Source organism: Papio anubis, chromosome 6 (assembly GCF_008728515.1).
Source record: "Papio anubis isolate 15944 chromosome 6, Panubis1.0, whole genome shotgun sequence".
Classification (NCBI taxonomy): Eukaryota; Metazoa; Chordata; class Mammalia; order Primates; family Cercopithecidae; genus Papio; species Papio anubis.
Genome location: NC_044981.1, coordinates 167120217 through 167138247, shown reverse-complemented (window position 1 = coordinate 167138247; position 18031 = coordinate 167120217). Strand labels below are relative to the sequence as shown.

The 18031-nt window shown below is 47.9% G+C and overlaps 1 pseudogene; it reads right to left on the bottom strand.

Annotated features, from left to right (window-relative positions):
• Window positions 1-52: 52 nt before the first annotated feature.
• On the bottom strand, window positions 53-2555 carry LOC116275407 (annotated as a pseudogene).
• Window positions 2556-18031: the final 15476 nt, after the last annotated feature.

The window sequence follows — 18031 nt, the reverse complement described above, 5'->3', positions numbered from 1 at the left end:
TAAACAAATGGCTTAAAATTCACTGTTTGCAGACACCCCATCCTCTGTTCCACTGAGTAGAGACATGACCTGCCCCACAAAGCTCTGCTCATTCCACCGCCTTCCTGACAGGCATGTGCACAGCTTCAGGAAGCTCTCTGAGGCCAGAAACCCTGTCGTTTTACCTGTTTTCACCCCCTCTTTGTGTGTCCTGAATATTTTTACTACCTTAAATGTGTGCTGTTTCCCCCACAACATTTGTTTTAAATAATTTTAAAGCTACAGAAATGTTTCTAGAATAGTCCAGTGGGTTCCCACATGACAATTCAACTGTCATTGGCATTTTGCCACATTTATTTTCCCCTTTTAATTGTACATATGTCATTCTTTTGACTGAACCATTTTGAAAGTTAGTCGTTGTGATATTTTGCCCGCAAATACTTGAGCATTCATCTGTTGAGAACAAAATCATTCCCCTTTGGTTCCCACACAGACAAGATGTAACAATCACACAACACCATTATCTAATACAAGGTCCATATAAAGTTTTTCCCAGTGTGTCTAATAATGCCGTTTACACCTTCTGTTGTTTGTTTTTATCCAAGCACCACAACTGCTTTTAATTACTATATCTTTTATTTTTTAAATCTGGACTAGCTCCCTTTTTGTTTTTTTCTTTCTATGTCAGAGATACTTTTGAAGTATCTATGTCACCTTTACAGAATGTTCATCAAGTGGCTTTTGTTAGATTGTTTCCTCAAATTTGACAGTATTAAAGAAACACTGCCTCCGTGATATTGTCTGAACCAGTGCATCACATCAAGACACATGATTGACACAATAATGCTGTGTGCCACTCGGTGCATCACAGCAGGACACATGAGGCACATATGTGCTGCCATGCACTCCTCAGTGCATTACTGCAGGGCATGTAGGCAGGGCCAGGTGTTGTCACAGTCCCAGCAGGTCTCTCTGCCCTCTAGACAGTGGCTGGATGGGTGCTGGACACCTGCTCCGTGCAGCTTGGGCAGCAGCTGGAGATGATGCGGAGAGGGCTGCTCAGCTGGGGCTGGAAGGTGAGGAGGACAGGGCTGGGCTGGCCACCTTGTGGAGATAGCAGGACATGTTGAGGGAGAGTCAAGCCAGGGATGCAAAGCATGAGGAGAAACTGCAGTGCCGTGCACGGCCTCAGCTCCCTTTCTGAGGCCCCATTGATGTGAGCGCTTTCAACAAGCCCTCGAGGGAATCTCTGCTGCTTGCAGCCAAAAAGTACTGACCACCGGAAGAGCCAGCCCCTGCAAGGGGACAGAGGCATGGCGGCCATCAGAAGGCAGGCAAACCCCAGAGAAGGAGGCCATGGAGGTGGCAGTGGACGACCGATGTGCGATCTCAGCGCCACAGGTTACTGGTTTTGTGGCAAGATGTGGACCTGCTGACAGCTTGGCTTCCTCGTCTGCAGAGTGTGACAGTGACATTCTCTGCCTCATTAGACAGATGTTAGGATGCAGTGAGGCGGGTGCTCAGCCCCATTCTGGACACGTAGCATCGATGAACACCAGCTCTTACTGGATGGTTTCCTTATGCTGGGAGGAAAGAAACGATCTGGATTTTGTCTGTGTAGAAGTCCAGCTATCTGCATGTGTGTTCAGAGGATATTCTCGTATCTCAGGAGTGAAACCAAAGCATCCCTGTACATCTTTCCCCCACCCCACTCATAGCCTCGGATTCTCTGCACAGCTTTAGGTAAAGGAGTTGATGGGGAATCGGATGCCTGGCCCCGAGTCCTCACTCTGGGGCCTGAGCTTAGACTAACTTCAGGTTCAGCTGAGAAGGCCTCTGAACTGTGACACCGCGCCGTGGCCGCCTGCCCTTTGCCCTTCTCGAGGCCGGTGCTTGCCTGGAGGAGGGCTGGCAGCAGAAATGCAGCTGACCAGGTTGCATTTTCCGTACGGCCGACTCAAGGGGATACCCGTGGAGACTCATTTCTCGTTTCAGTTTTCAATGATTTGGTGGAGAAGCTCCTCTGGTGAATGGACTTGGGATTTCTTGGCGCTGCGCTGCGGGTCCACAGTGTGGCTTTCGGCCCGTGCTGCGCTGGTACTTGCACTTCCTCTGGCAGGGCACGGGGTGGCGCTCCCGGGTAAGGCAGCGGCGGGGGGAGCCGTGAGCGAGGCGCTGCCTCTCCCGCTGAAGCCGGATCCAAGGCCACCATGACAGGGACCCGCCATCCAGGTAAGACGTGTTCTTTCCTTATTCCTTGGCGAATCGATGGGGACCAGGCTTCCCCAGGCGGTGAAGTGAGGTACAGGGACCGCGGGGCTCGCCTGACCAGTGGGGTCTCCATCGTTTTCTGTGTTGACAAAAGACAAGAACAGACATCGCCTGAAATCTTCCCGCCTCCGTGAGCGAACCTGCGTCTGGGAACAAGCTGGAGAGAAGTGATCGCTGAGTGAAGAAGGAGGTGCCGGGCCGCATTAATCATACCTCTGGAGGCAATGCCGGGAAGGTTATTTGTTTAAAGAAACACTCATTTTTTCTTAATTAATTAATTTATTTTTTTTATTTAAGTTCTAGGGTACATGTGCACAACGTGCAGGTTTGTTACATATGTACACATGTGCCATGTTGGTGTGCTGCAACCGTTAACTCATCATTTACAATAGGCATATCTCCTAATGCTCTCCCTCCCCCATCCCCCCACCCCACAACAAGCCCTGGTGTGTGATGTTCCCCTTCCTGTGTCCATGGTTCAATTCCCACCTATGAGTGAGAACACGGGACGTGCGCTGTTTGGTTTTCTGTTCCTGGGATAGTTTGCTGAGTTTAAAGAGCACTTGGTGCGGACTTGCTGTGGCCATCGCCTTCAACAGCTCATCTGTAGGAGGTGCAGGCTGAATTCACACCTCGGTGTCATCCATGTCTGCCTGCCTCGCAGAGGAGACAGGAGAGGCCCTCCCACCGCACTGCTTGTAGGGGAAGCTCTTCCCGTCGGCTAGAGGGGTGTGGTTTGGTTTATAGTCACACCAAGTCATTTTAATACAACTCAGTTAACTGTGTTGCCTTGCAGGCTCCGAGTGTTACAGGCAGACCCGAGTCCGAGTCTTCCTACCATTCATTGTCCCCTTCTGGATTTCTAGGGACCCCAGATACGATGGCATCAATGTCAGTTAACTTGGCACTGTTTAAAATAGATCTGTGATCAAATTTTAAGTTTTTCCAAATAAGACCCTGGATAAATGCAGGAAGGTCATTTGATTACTTTAAAATAAGAGTATTTTATGTTAAGTTTGAAAAAGCCAGTCATAAAACTAAGCCCTGTACCAATGAATATAGTTTGTGAAGCCAGCAGCACAGGCTTATTATTATAAATATCAAGCACCACCATTATGAGTAAGCTCATTTATTTTCAGATGAGCCTTTGCAATCATTAATTGTTCACGTCTGTGAATAGACAGTATTATTAACTCCATTTGAAAGGAAGAAAACTAAGGCACCGAAAACCCGTAATTCATTGCCCTGAGGGGAAAAGGAGACACTGGCAACACTGGCTGTCCTTTCGCTGCATCTTCTGTTTGGTAGAGATCCAGGGACATCCGGAACATCCACACTCTCTCTCCCACTCACGGCCATGCCACCATCTAGTGCCACATTGACATTTCCTCTCAATCTCAGGATAATCACATCGATGTAGCACTTGGCAGGTTTGTTATCTCAATGTCTATTATCTCAAAAATTAATCCTCATAGCAACCTTAGAAAGAGACAATATTAGCCCTATTGCATAGGAAAATGAAGGATCAGTGAGAAAGTGACAGGTCTGTCACTGGCGATGGAGGACAGGGCCATTGCGGTGAGTCAGGCCTCAGCTGCAGGTCTGAGTTTATGCCATTGCCCCCATCTGTGGGCTCCAGGAGGCTGTTGTCTAAGCAGAAGGCATGGCCCATCAGGGGCCATGGGTGGTGGGCACAGAATTGAGTCATCTGCCTGCCTTCCCACCCACCTGTGTGTGTTGTTCGTTTGATTTAAGTCCTGTGAGCGTAGTTTAGGACCTTGTCCCTTCCCACAGCATAGCACAGAAAATTGGGCAAGTCCAGACCATGATTAAATCCACTTAAAAACCCCACCCCCCGAGACGGGCGGATTCTCTCCCTGTCCGCTTGAGATATGATGTTGCCTTAAATGGTCCAGCAGTCGTGGAGTCTCAAGGGGTCTCTCTGCCTTAGTTGGTGCATTCCAGTGCTGCTGGGTTCGTATTTCCAGGTCTTGCTTTATCCTTTTATTTTTTAAAGTAATTGATAATTCCAATCTCTCTGGCCTGCATGAAATTTATAAAATAAATGGACATAATAGGAAATAAATATTTTGTGGAGCCACCGCTATGTGCGAGCCATTTTGCTAGGGAAGCTGGGGGTCCCACAGCTTCCAAGGACCAGTCCTGGCCTAGTGGAGCTCACAACATATTGAGAAGGGAGGACGGACACCGCTGACACAGCCCACGCTGCCCAGTGCCGGGTGCAGGAGGGGCAGTGGATGCAGGGGACTGAGGGCAGGGTGTGCTGGGCCTGGGCCCTGGCTCCGTTTGGGAGCCTCGTGGCTGCTCTGCTGTCTTCCTCCGTGCATGGCCTGGACCACATTGTGTGCTGTGGAGTTGTTGGATCAGACCTGGATGCTGCAACCCAAGGAGAGAGAGGAGGACAGAGCCCGGGAGAAGAACAGCACTCGGCAGTCTGACCCCTAAAAACCAAACACAACAGAAACCAAGCCAATGGCAATGGTTGAGAAGAACCAAGCCAGCGTGTAGGGGAGGCCAGGGTGGTGCCCTGGGCATCCAGGGTGGAGGCACTCAAGGAAAGGAATGACCAGAAACACAGCTGGGGAGGCCCGGAAGGCCAGGGGCTCAGGCTGAACTGTCTCGGGGTCCCAGGGGACTGACGGGGGAGTGAATCGTCAGAGGTGGTCAGAGCCACAGATTCCTGGGGGACATGTGCTGTGGCTCAGGATGGAGAAAAGGTGGGCTGAGGTCGGGATGGTCGGTTCTGGCCAGTGCACAAAGGCGTCTGGAGGAAGAGAAACGTTACAGCCCATGTCCTGGAGGGGCCGCAGACAGGAGGCACTGGGTGCTGGAAACCACAAGCTGCTCCTTTTCATTGATGACGAGGGGAGTGGGAACATAGGGCGAATTTCAGTGTCTACTGTAAAGAGGAAGGATTTACCTGATATGATGTTGCTGTGTGATCTGGGCAAAGCTAGGGGAGCTGGTTTTCGAGGAGTGAAGAGATAGGGTGGGGAGGGGGAGATCCGGACATGGGTTTGGGAAACATGAGGGGATCCAACTGTGAGAGACCAGAGGCACCCTCAGGACAGTGGAGCCCGGTTCTTTTCTCTGCAAATAAATCTCACTTTCCTACATCTCAACACATGAGGCGGCTCACCCCAGTTTCTTGTTCTTTCTCTAAGGGGGTTTGGCCTTCCATTGCCTCTAAATGGGGGAAAAGCTAATGGGGCTCACGTCCATGGAGGGGAGTTCAGGATGAGGCTGGTGGTTCAGGCATCCTATGAGCCCGAGGGGAGGCCGCTGGCCTTGTGGTGCTTACGGAGACTTGCAGCAGCTGTGATCCACATTGGGGGTGAGAAGAAACAAGACGTGAGGCTGCAGACACCTGAGAGGCACTGTGGGGGCAGCACCCCACAGGCAGAGGCAAATGGTGGGCATGCAGTTTCCCTTCCCATCTGGTGTCCACTGGTGGCTGGCAACCCTATGCGGAGACCTTTGGTGCCTGCGCTATCCCCACCCCCTTTTACCCAGGGCCCCTGATGTGATTGGCTCTGCCTGGCACGAATCCCAACAACTCTCCCTGCTTCCTGCTTGTGCGAAATGAGCAAATGTGAAATTGCCCAGGATTGAAGAGCTCAGGACCTTGAATTCCAAGAGCCAGGGAGAAATACTCTGTTGTTCTTTAGACCCAACAAGCCAAATCTGTTCACACCAAGCCTTCATTCCCAAGACAACCCTCCCTTTTGACGGTCCTAAGGTGTTGCCACCTAATTTCATGACTTTTGCCACTGCAAAGGCTTCCCAAATTCGTACTGGGGCCACGCCTCTCAAAACGGATACAGGAAGGAGTCCAGATTCTCCTCTCTAGACACTCGGGCGGTGCATCTGAAGTGAATCTGAGATTAAACCCGTGTATCTTAGCTCCTCAGTGCTCCCCTTCATCATTTCTTGAACATACGTAATAGCATGTCCTGGTCTTCTTGGCAGTCTCCTTAGGGATGTAGGGGAAAGGCCGTTTTCATATCAACTTTCTTTATGTTGCCATGAATTAGCTGCTTGCTGACTAAACTTCTCAGACAAAAATCACACACTTCCCGAGTATTCACCCTTTCACACCACAGTCACCTGCTCTAGTATTTGCACACAGTTACATTATTATCAAAACTGCAGTTCAACTAAACGCTCTAAGTGCAGGTAAAGGTCTGTCCTCAAGGTGCTGGTTGAAGCAGGTGAGTGGAACAGTTCCAGGTCCCTGCCGTTCCGGGGTGTCAGCGTCAGCTCTGTTCAGAGGTGACAGACAGCAAGGCCCCAGCCAGGAGAGGCCAATGGGATGAGAGGGAGAGGGAGAGCTCAGAGGTGGGGCAGGAGCCCCAGGATGGGGGACGCCAGGGCCTTGGCAGGTGGCCACCTCAGGACCGGGAGGCTCCCCAAGCCAGGGTCTTCCCTCCCAAGACCAGGACTGATAGGAGGCTTGGGGAGTCAGGGCTTAGGACAGATGGTGGCAGGTGCAGGGGGCTAAGGGCCCTGCCTGATAAAATGGAAATGGTGCTCAAGGAAATAGAAGCAGCCACATTGCCACAGTGGCCACAGTGCAGAAGCAGGTGCTGCTGGGGAGCTGGGCACCAGGCTTTATCTACACTGTCTCACTGTAAGTCCTCTCCCAACTTGGCACCATCGTCTGACTCCACACATTGCCATAGCCCTGCCAGGCAGGTGCTTGCAAAGGCCACAGAGCCATTGAGTGGGTGCAGGAGGGAAGCACACCAGGAATTCGGCCCTGGTCTGAGGCAGCAGGGGACACTTGACTGTGGTCAGCAGGGCCTGAACCCTGGCTCTGGAGCCTGTGAGTCACCCTGAGGGTGCAGAAATCTGAGTGCCTGGGGCCATGTGCAGAGTGTGGCCATGTCACAGCTGTGGCTTCAGCATTCAGAGCCTCTGCCTCCACTGGGGGTTAATGCAGGTTTCCAACATCTCTGTTTGGTCGGTGCTGATCTTTTTCCTAACTGGCGACTTACTGGTTCCAGGAGAGTTCTGGGCAGGCTGCAGATGTCTGCGTTAAAACAGCTCTGCTGAGCTACGACAGGACAGAAGCAGAGACAGCAGGTGGAGGAGACACACTTTCCTATTCAGCAGAACCTGCGGCAAGCTCCTTACAGCGCTTCCAGTCTTGCTTCCAAAGGTGGTTAATTCCATCTGTCAATATTTCCACATCGCGCGAGCCTCCACTTACGTGTTCTCTGAGACCCACCTCCTGGGCTTGCCACTTAAATGAGTCCAGAATTGCCTCACCACCCTTTTACTTGCAGAACCTGGCCTTCGTGTTGTGGGGATGATTAGGAAAGAAAGTTGCTTCAGGAAATGGCCAGAAAGGGGTTCCACAGAACTGGCTTATGAAAAAGTTTTGCAGAATCTGTACTTAGGAAGCTGGAAACAAAGGCAAAAGAAAAAATAGAAAATCTTATTGTAGAAAAATATACTTTGCAGTGCTTGAAAGGCTGTTCTTAAGTTAAATCTCAACTCCATTAATAAATACAAAACCACTAACATTTCCCTTTTAATTAATTGTTGTTCATAGTACAAAATAACAATACCAGGAAGCCAGTGAGAGTCTGTCTAGTTGGAAAATAGTAGTATTTATTCTTTGAGGCCCCAAACATCAAAGAAAGTGTTGTTTAAATAAAAAGATGGGGTGTGAGCATGCGAGGTGAGTGGACAATGGGAAATTACTTAATGGGTACAATACTCATCTTTTGGGTGAACACTAACAGCTCAGACTTCAGCACTGTGCAACATATCCATGTAACAATTACACCTGTACCCCCTACATTTATAGAAATAAAAAAGATGCATCATAAACTGAACAAAACAGCCTATATCTTGAAGAAATCATGCTTGAAAAATAATTTCACTCTATAAAATTTAATTTTAAATTTTAAATTATTGATTGGGAGATAACTCCCATGGCTCAGAAACAAAAAACATGAAAAGCATTCAGTATAGTTTGTTCTCCATCCACATCCTCCTCTGCCTGGTTTCATTACAGTCTTCTGTGTAACAAAGTCTTTCTTATTGATTTCTAGGAACTCTTTATATGTGGCACTAAGGGCATGAGTTATGATTAACTTCTTGTGCATCCTTAGAGCTTCCTGATGCAGATGCAAACACACAGGAATGTGAGTGCTCACCTTCATCTTCTCTGTGTTTTACACAAATGGTGGCAGATTGCATGCACTTTACTATACCTTGCTCTTATAAATTGAATAATCCCCCGTATGAGTACAAGTAGCATTCCATTTTCTTACAGCTGTGAAGTATTTCAGTACCATACTGGACGGATGGTTGGTGTTGATAGACACAGATTCTTTCAGATCTTTTGTTATAACAGATAATGCTGTTCTCTTGCTAATATACCATTTTGCATTTGTCTTTAGAATCTGTCGTGAAATTGCTGGGTCAGAGGACACACATCTTTGTAATTCTCTAGGTGTTGCCAAATTATCCTGCCTGTGGTCATGCGATTCGCTCTTCCCAGGCATGAAGACCACTGTTTCTCCATGGCTCCTTACCTGCACATCTGAATGTCTTCTGACATTTGCTGATTGAATAGGTTTCCTATTCTATTATTAGTAAGGCTGACCATCTATTTAGCTTATTTTCACTGGACCATTCCATCAAAGTTTTTTGTCTATGGATCTATTGAGTTTTTTATCTTTTTCTTTCTTATTGATTTTTTGGAACTTTTAATATATTAAGGATGTAAGTTGTGATAAGAGGTGAAAATACATTCTTTCCCTCAGTGTCTGTCTTGATTTCTTAATTCGTTGATGGTAGTTTTTCATGCAGAAATTCCTATTTTTATGTAGTTTAACTTATAAATTCTTTTACTGCATTTGTATTTTTCAGTTTTAGTTTAAAAAATCATGGAATTTGTCCATGATTTCTGTTAGTACTTTTATGGCTTTACTTATAACATTTAAATATTTTATCTTTTTGAAATTTATTTTTATATACATTGTGAGACATGGGTGCAAGTTTCATCTTTTATTATTTATTTTGCTGAATGCCACTCAGTTGTCCTAATGCCATTTATCACATAGTTTTTTTTCACTAACAATTTTAGATGTCACTTTTATGACTTACTAATTTTCCTCCTATTTTTGTGTCTATCTGCATTTCCTGTGCTTTTCTGTTGTTCTGTGTGTTTATTCATGACCCAGTACAACAGTGTTTTAGTTATTAAAACTATTATATGATCTAAGAACTGGTAAGGCTAATTCTTTCTGTTTACTCTTTTTTTTTTTTTCTGGATTTTCCTATTTTTATTTGCTTCTTTTTCTATTTTATCACTAGAATCAGATTGTCTAGTTCTCACCTCACAGTAAAATACATAAATAAATAAATGAAATACAAAGATCCAGAAAAACTTCAGTCTATTTTTATTTAGGTGCATTAATTTGCATAGTAAGTCTGGGAAAGTTGGTATTTTATGATGTTGAGTCTTCCTAGTCGAGAACATCATAAGTCTTTCTATTTGTTCAAGTTTTCTTTTATAAACTTTTGAGGGTGGATAAAAACATATCTCATATAGATCTTAACTTTCTTGTTAAGTTTATTCCTAGGAACTTTTTCTTGCTAATTAAATGGGAGTAATTTCTTGTGCTATATCATCCAAAGCTATTGGTTTCTGTACATCAATTTTATCCCTACATCTTACTAATTTTCTTATTATTTGTTGAAGAAATTAACTTGATATTGTCTTTTGGTTTGAGATAGGTGTATCTTACCATGTTATGAAAATACTTATCAAATCCTATTTTATTAAGTTTTTTAACACTAAATTTCATCAAATACAAAATGCAGCTTCTGTATAGATTATCTTACTTTTTTAAAGCTTGGATCTGTTTGCAAACATTTTTTAAAGTTTTTGAATTTTATTTTTACATACAAATGTGTTTGGTTGTCCTTTACAGCATGTGTCATTCAAAACACAATTTCCCATAAGGATGCCATGTTTTCCTAAGCATTTGGAGTTCCACAGCATCTTGAATTCATTTAACAAAATATTATAGAAGAAACAACTTAATACAGTTGTGTCATTATTTAAAAGCTAACATTTTTCTCTGAGCTTGAAAAATAATAGATACCTTTTCTAGTGAAGAAAGCACCTTAAATTCTTTCTTGAATAAAGTAGGTGTGTGTGGATAGATGAGTAGATTGGCAGGCAGATAGACTAGATAAACATTGTCAATAAAATTAAATGGACATGATGCACATTTTAAAACTCTCTCTGAAATAAAATAATGAGAAGTAAGAAATCCGAGTCCATGGGTGTCAGCCTGTTCAGGTGGTCCTGCTGGAGCACTGTCTCCATGGAAACAGAGGAGTGTCGGCAGGAAGCACTGAGGAGACGCGGCAGTGAGTCCACTTTTTTCCCTGAAACACCATCATTTTCTAAGCTTATTTATCACCTTTCAATTCTACAGAATCACATTTTGATTTTATGGTGACTAAGGACCAAGAGTAGAAATGTCTTATCTCCAAGGCATGGAGCAGGCACTCACCATTGAAAGGAAGCAATCTTCAGGCTTTTTACAGGATATTGATCTCCGAGGAATGTCAGCAGGGGCACAAGGAGAGCAGTCGATGCATCTGGACTCATAAATTGCTCACATTACATCCAATACGCAGTGTATGATATGACATGTGTCATGGAGGTGTCTGTAAAGGCGCCACAAACGCCAACATCTGGGTTACCTATTTGTCTCCTCTGCGGTGAAGCTGGCAATAAACGCATCTCCTAGAGGCTGGGGAAGGTGGGAGAGAATGATCAAATGAAAGCTGCTAAAATGAGGGCATTTTTTCTCTCTTCCTGAATCATCAACCATAAAACAACAACAGGTCAGGGGTTGCATCCTTCTCTCTGCTGCTACAACCAGCGAGTGATGGACTGGATGTGGTGGCTACAAAATGCAGATGAAGGTCAGCACTGTGTTCTGGCTAAGACTTCCCAAACTCTCACTTGACAATTTTTGTTTCAAACAATGAATGTTGTTGTTATTTTAATGATGACATGAGTTTAAAACTTTGATGCTTCCATTTTTCAAAAAGGGCAAACCACCACGGACAATAACAAAATCCTTTAATACAACAGCACTGGGGAACAGAGCCCAGGGCTTCTGCATTTGCTGATTCTCGGCACCTCCGTCTCCATTACTCTCTGATGTTTCTTAAAGGCTTTCATATATGCATGAGATAAAAGCAGCACAGCAGAAAACCAGAAATAAATACAATGAGAATGAAGATGAGGCAGTTCTGGACAAGGTGCTGCTCAACCAGGAGGTGGCAACAGCAGGAGAGTGGACCTCCTTCCACTGAAGCTGCACATAAACAGGACCTTGGAGGCCAGTGAGCTGGGTACAAAGCTCCCTGCCCCAGTAGGGATGTGGCCTGTTCTAGGCAGAAGGCAGTTAAACAAAGGAGAGAGGCAGCAAAGTAGAATGACTTCAACTCTTTTAAAGGTTGAAAAATGCTGAATAAAGGCATAGCTGTGAAGAGTATGGGATTGTTTATATTTGCTGAGTAATCAATACCACATATTGCTTTCATGTTGTTTGCTCAGCTCTGTCCCAGGGCACATCCAAGAAGCATGGGCATGTTTCTGTGCTCTTACAAAGCCTCCTTTCTGTTAGGAAGCCTGCAGCACACACAAAATAGCCATCGGCAAGAGTGTCTGTGGCCCCAGTGCTGCCCTGGGCGGCACACGAGAGTGATGGACTTTGAGTCCCTTTATTTTCTGCTCTCCGGAAGGAGGGGTTTTAATAGGATTTATCCTTTTATATGTTCTGCCTAGCATTAGAGAAGCAGACAATTTTAGTCAATCATTCAAGACCATCCTGCAACTTCAGCTTTTGCGCTTTACAACCTTGTAAAGAAACGCAGCACCATAATTAATTACAATTAGAGCACTGTGATGTGAAATTTTAGCCAAAAATCTAAGTCTGCCAAAAATCTAAGTCATTGCCTTTGGCCTGAATTCCTGTAGCATAATCTTAGATAGGCGCACACATCCCTGATCCAAGGGCCTGTGCACACCAGGTGCTCCTCCCAGCAGGGAAGGCTCGGAGGTGTGGGCCAGGGGATCGTGCAGAGTTGGGCTTTCAATCAGCATCTCCGGGAATCAGGACACTGCACTCACACACACGCTTGCCACACAACCTGGCAGGAGCCAAGACAAGGTGGCAACACTGTCATCTTTGAGAAAGGAGTTTGAAAACATTCACTGCAAATTAACACAACTTTTCTGACTGGCGTGTGCCCACAAATGGGTGCAGCTGCACCCCGAACCAACCTGCGCTCCCTGAAAGATCAGAGGGAAATGTGAGGGGCAAACCCATTCAGTGCAGAGCTGTCTTCAAGCAAAGGAAGAGAGGTTTCCAAATTTGAAAGTGACCTTCGCACCTCCTCTCCTTTCCGCTCCCCTCTTCAGTGGAATGTTTGAACAAGCACTGATGACTCGCCCCCTAATAGCCCAGATAAGGTTTTACAAGAACAGGTGGGCCTGCTTGAAAGATAAACTTTTCCTGAAGCCACAATAAGACAAATGATCCGAAACTTGCAATTTGGTTAATGTTTCTCTCTCCACCTTGCTGTGTACACAGCTCCTTCTGGCCGGCAGCAGGAAGAGTGGGCCTGTGTGTGCCAGGCCCTGCAGTCTCTCCTCTCACCTGGTGTCTCCAGTGAGGGGCCTGAGTCATCGCACACCATGAGCTTGTGCTCAGCCTGCACATCTCCCACCTCCCACCAGCTGCTCCTCAACTGGCAGGGCCAGATTCTAGCAAAATCTCACTCCTGTGCAGATGCTTGGGTTTCCCTGGTGTCTGGGGGGTGGTGTGCTTGGTGGCCTGAGCACTGCGGTGAATCCACGTTTCCCTCCCAGCACGCTGTTCTGTCCTCCAACTTGGCGGACAGCTCCGGCCAGGGACGTAGCCCAGCCGATGCCCACCCTGTGCTCTGTCCATTTCATAAGAGCCCCCGGTTTCCTCACTTCACTCAGATTTTGCCAAGAGAATGGTCCCAGTGTGGCCCAGAAAGGCCAGCAGGGTGCAGCCTGGGACTGACAGCAGAGGTGGCTCTGGTGGGGAGAAAGTAGCTCTCCCAACCTAGCCCCACTGGTGGGCGGCACCTCCTGGCATCAGGCCATCTTTTGTCCCAGTCCTAGGTAAGAAAAACACAAACAAAAGCCAGCCTCATGGCGCTCGAGAAGCAGGAGGCCATTCACTGACCGCAACACACTGTGTGCACAGACACACGCGTGCACAGGAGGTAGAGCTTGGGGTTGCTGTGGAGTGGACAGGACACTGGAGCGGCAGGCGGTGCAGACCCGCTGGGCAGCCGAGCATGGTTGTCGTCCTGAGCAGCAGGAGCCAGTTTGTTGCTCAGGGCCTTGTCTTTTTTACAAAGAGCCCCAGGCCACGGGGGCTTCTCTGGGTGCCTCTTTGCTCCCACGCTTGCACGCGGGCAGAGAGCAGACCTGGCCACCGACTCACTTGCTTTGCTGTCTTCACATGGAAAAGTCACTGTCATAGCCCCAAAGGAGGGGAAACTGTACTCATTTGGGGAACCTCTATGTTAATTTCAAAACAGATAGTCTCCTGTGTTCTCAAAGACTGGAAGTGAACCCCACAACTGCCTTAGGCCGCAAAGGCTTTATCCTTTCTAATTAGCATCTCTGTGACCTGCTCTGTGCCCTGTGGATACTTTGCTCAGCCAGCCAGAAGAAGGGAGGCCAGACACTAGCCCCCACGGACCTGCGGCTGGGACCCTCTGCGTGGGGACAATGGGGTCGGGGTACAGTAGCTGCCCCAGCAACAAGTGGGGCCGCAGGAGGCTGATGGTGAGCTTGGAGGTTGGCAGAATTCTAAATCTAGGCACTGTGGGGTCCACACAGGTCACGACCCTACTCTGCTCCACCCAGACTCCGGAGAACCTGAGCAGGAACCTCTGCAGGGCGGGCCCAGGGCCCCCTACCCTCTCGGCAGCCGGCAGTGCTCCCTGACAGCCTGGGCCTCTCCTCCTTCTGGTAGCTCTGTAATTTGCTGTCGCCAAAGTGGCTGGGCCTGGGACAGGCTCCTACTCTCCCTCCTGAAGCTGGGCAGTCCCTCCTGCCTCAGTTTCTCAGACTAGGCCATCTGTCCCATCACGAGCCACTGAAGACGCTCAGCTGTTTCCACCCGCCCGGTCTGACTGCTGGATCTCCCTCTGCATGCGTCGGTTTGCTGTGTTCTCGCTACTTGCCCTTGGGTAAAATTTCTTCTCGACTCACCAAGCTGCACGTCCTGGAGGGCAGGTCCGCACCTCACAAGCATGTTGCCCACATAGCTCAGAAACAGATGCATTCACGCTTGTTAAAAGTAAAACGGGGTCGGGCGCAGTGGCTCATGCCTGTAATCCCAGCACTTTGGGAGGCTGAGGGGGGTGGATCATCTGAGGTTGGGAGTTCAAGACTAGCCTGACCAACACGGAGAAACCCTATCTCTACTAAAAATACAAAAAATTAGCTGGGTGTGGTGGCGCATGCCTGTAATCCCAGCTACTCGGAGGCTGAGACAGGAGAATCGCTTGAACCCAGGAGGTGGAGGTTGTGGTGAACCAATATCAGGCCATTGCACTCCATCTTGGGCAACAAGAGTGAAACTCCACCTAAAAAAAAAAAAAGTAAAACCAATTAGCTAATTTGAAGGAGTTTAACTGAGCAAAGAATGATTCACAAATCAGGCAGCCTCCCAACAGAGAACGGACTCAGAGACTCCAGCGCAGCCATGTGGTGGAAGAAAATTTAAGATTGCAAAAAAAAAGAGATATACAGAAAATGGAAATGAGGTACAGAAACAGCCAGATTAGCTAAGCTTGGGGTTTGCAGTATTTGAACATGGTCAGAGAGCTGGCGACCTTAGACTGGCCAAAACTCAGTGATTGGCACAAGAGTAGGCTACAGTCTGTTTACAGTTCCATTTAGGTTATTGTTCATGATGTACACAGAAACCTTTGGGTCGAAATTAAAATACACAAGGAGGCAACTTTAGGCCACACGTGATTTGAAGGCGAGAGAGGCCTGGTGGAGGCTGCATTCTTCTCTCCAAGAAGTCCATTTGTGGGCTGCTGAGCCACAAGATATGGAAGAACGCAAGACAGCGAGAGAAGGCCATGAGCTGGACCCAATACCCACATATTCAGGAGTAAGCCCTGGTGCTGTGAAAGGGTCAGTGCCTCCACAAACGTCTCCACAGACATTGAGCTCTGAATGGACACAGACCGCTACACACAACGGAGCTCGACAAGCCACAGAGCTCCACAAACCGCAGAGCTCTCTACAGACAGAGAAATCTCCTCACCACAGAACTTTCCAAACCAAAGAGCTCTCCACATACACAGAGGTCTCCACACCACAGATCCCTCCACAGACACTGAGCTCTCCTCAACACAGAGCTCTCTACTGACACAGATGTAGTTATAGACACAGATCTCCACACAAGACTCTCCACACCGCAGAGCTCTCTATACTACAGAGCTCACCAGACCAGAGTTCTCCACAGACACAGAGCTCTCCACACTACAGAGCTCTCCACAGGCACAGAGCTCTCCACACCAGAGAGCCCTCCACAGACACAGAGCTCTCCACACCACATAACTCTCAACAGACGCAGAAATATCCACCCCACAGAACTCTCCTCAGTCACAGAGCTACCCACACCACATACCTCTCTACACTACAGAGCTTGCCACATTCACACACCTCTCCACTGACACAGAGCTCTCCAGACACAGAACTCTTCATACAACAGAGATCTCCACAGACACAGAGCTTGCCACACCACAGAACTCTCCACAGAAACAGATCCCCACAGCACAGAGCTCTCCACAGACACAGGGCTCTCCACACCACTGGGCTCTCCACAGACATAGAGCTCCCCACAGACACAAAACTCCCCACAGACACAGGACTCTCCACAGACACAGAGCTCTTCACAGACACAGGGATATCCACACCGCTGGGCTCTCCACAGATACAGAGCTCTCCCCACCACAGAGCTCTTCATACCACACACCTCTCCACAGACACAGAACTTTCCACAGACTCAGAATTATTCACAGGCTCAGAGATCCCAACACCCCATAGTTATCCACACTACAGAGCTCTCCACACCACAGAGCTCTTCACAGACAAAGAGCTTTCCACAGACACAGGACTGTCTATAGACACAGAGGTCTCCACACCACTGAGCTCTTCAAACCATGGAGCTCTTCACACCGCAGAGCTCTCCACATAGAGAGTTCTTCACACCACAGAGATCTCCACACCACATAGTTCTCCACATACAGAGAGCCCTCCCACATACACAGAATTCTTCACATACAGAGTTCTTCACACCACAGAGCTCTTCACGTCATAGAGCTCTCTACAACACAGAACTCTTCACACCACAGAACACTCCACAGACACAGAGCTCTCCACACCACATAGTTATCCACACTACGGAGCTCTCCCCCGCAGAGCTCTTCACAGATACACAGCTCTTCACAGACACAGGGCTCTACGTACCACTGGGCTCTCCACAGACACAGAACTCTTCACAGACACAGAGGTCTCCACATCACTGAACTCTTCACAGGCACAGAACTCTCCACAGACATGGGACTCTCCACAGACACAGAGGTCTCTGCATCATAGACCTCTCCACACCTCAAAGCTCTTCACACCACGGAGTTCTTCACACCTCAGAGCTCTCCACAGACAGAGAGCTCTCCACAGACACAGGGCTCTCCACACCACTGGGCTCTCCACAGACACAGAGCTCTTCATACCACAGGGCTCTACACAGACACTGAGATCTCCTCAACACAGAGCTCTTCACTGACGCAGATCTATTTACAGACACAGCTCTCCACACCACACAGCTCTCCAAAGACACACAGTTCTGCACACCACAGAGCTCTCCACAGACGCAGAACTCTACAGACACACATCTCTCTACAGACACAAACCTCTCCACATACACAGAGCTCTTCACACCCCAGAACTCTGAACACCACAGAGCTCTTCACACCACAGAGCTCTTCGCATCACAGAGTTCTCCACACCACAGAGTTCTCCACATAAAGAGAGCTCCCCACATCACAGAGTTCTTCACACCACAGAGCTCTCCACATAGGAAGTTCTTCATGCCTCAGAGCTCTTCACAGCACAGAACTCTCAACATACACAGAGCTCTCCAGACCACAGAACTCCCCACATCACGGAACTCTCCACACCACAGAACTCTCCACACCACAGAGCTCTGCACACCACTTAGCTTTCCACAGACACAGAGCTCTCTACAATACAGAGTTCTGCAGACCACAGAATTCTCCAAATACATAGAGCTTCCCACACCACAGAACTCTCCACACCAGAGAGCTCTGCACACCACAGCACTCTCCTCACCATAGGGCTCTCCACAGACACAGGGGTGTCCACACCACAGATCTCTTCACACCACAGAGCTCTCCACATACACAGAGGGCTCCACACCACAGAGCTCTTTACTGACACAGAACCCTCCACACCACAGAAATCTCCACAGACACAGAGCTCTTCATACCACAGAGCTCTTCACATACACAGAGCTCTCCACACCAGAGTTCTCCATAGACACAGAACTCGCTCTCCACACAACAGAGCTCTTCACACCACACAGCTCTCAATATACACAAAGGTCTTCAAACTACAGAACTCTACTTG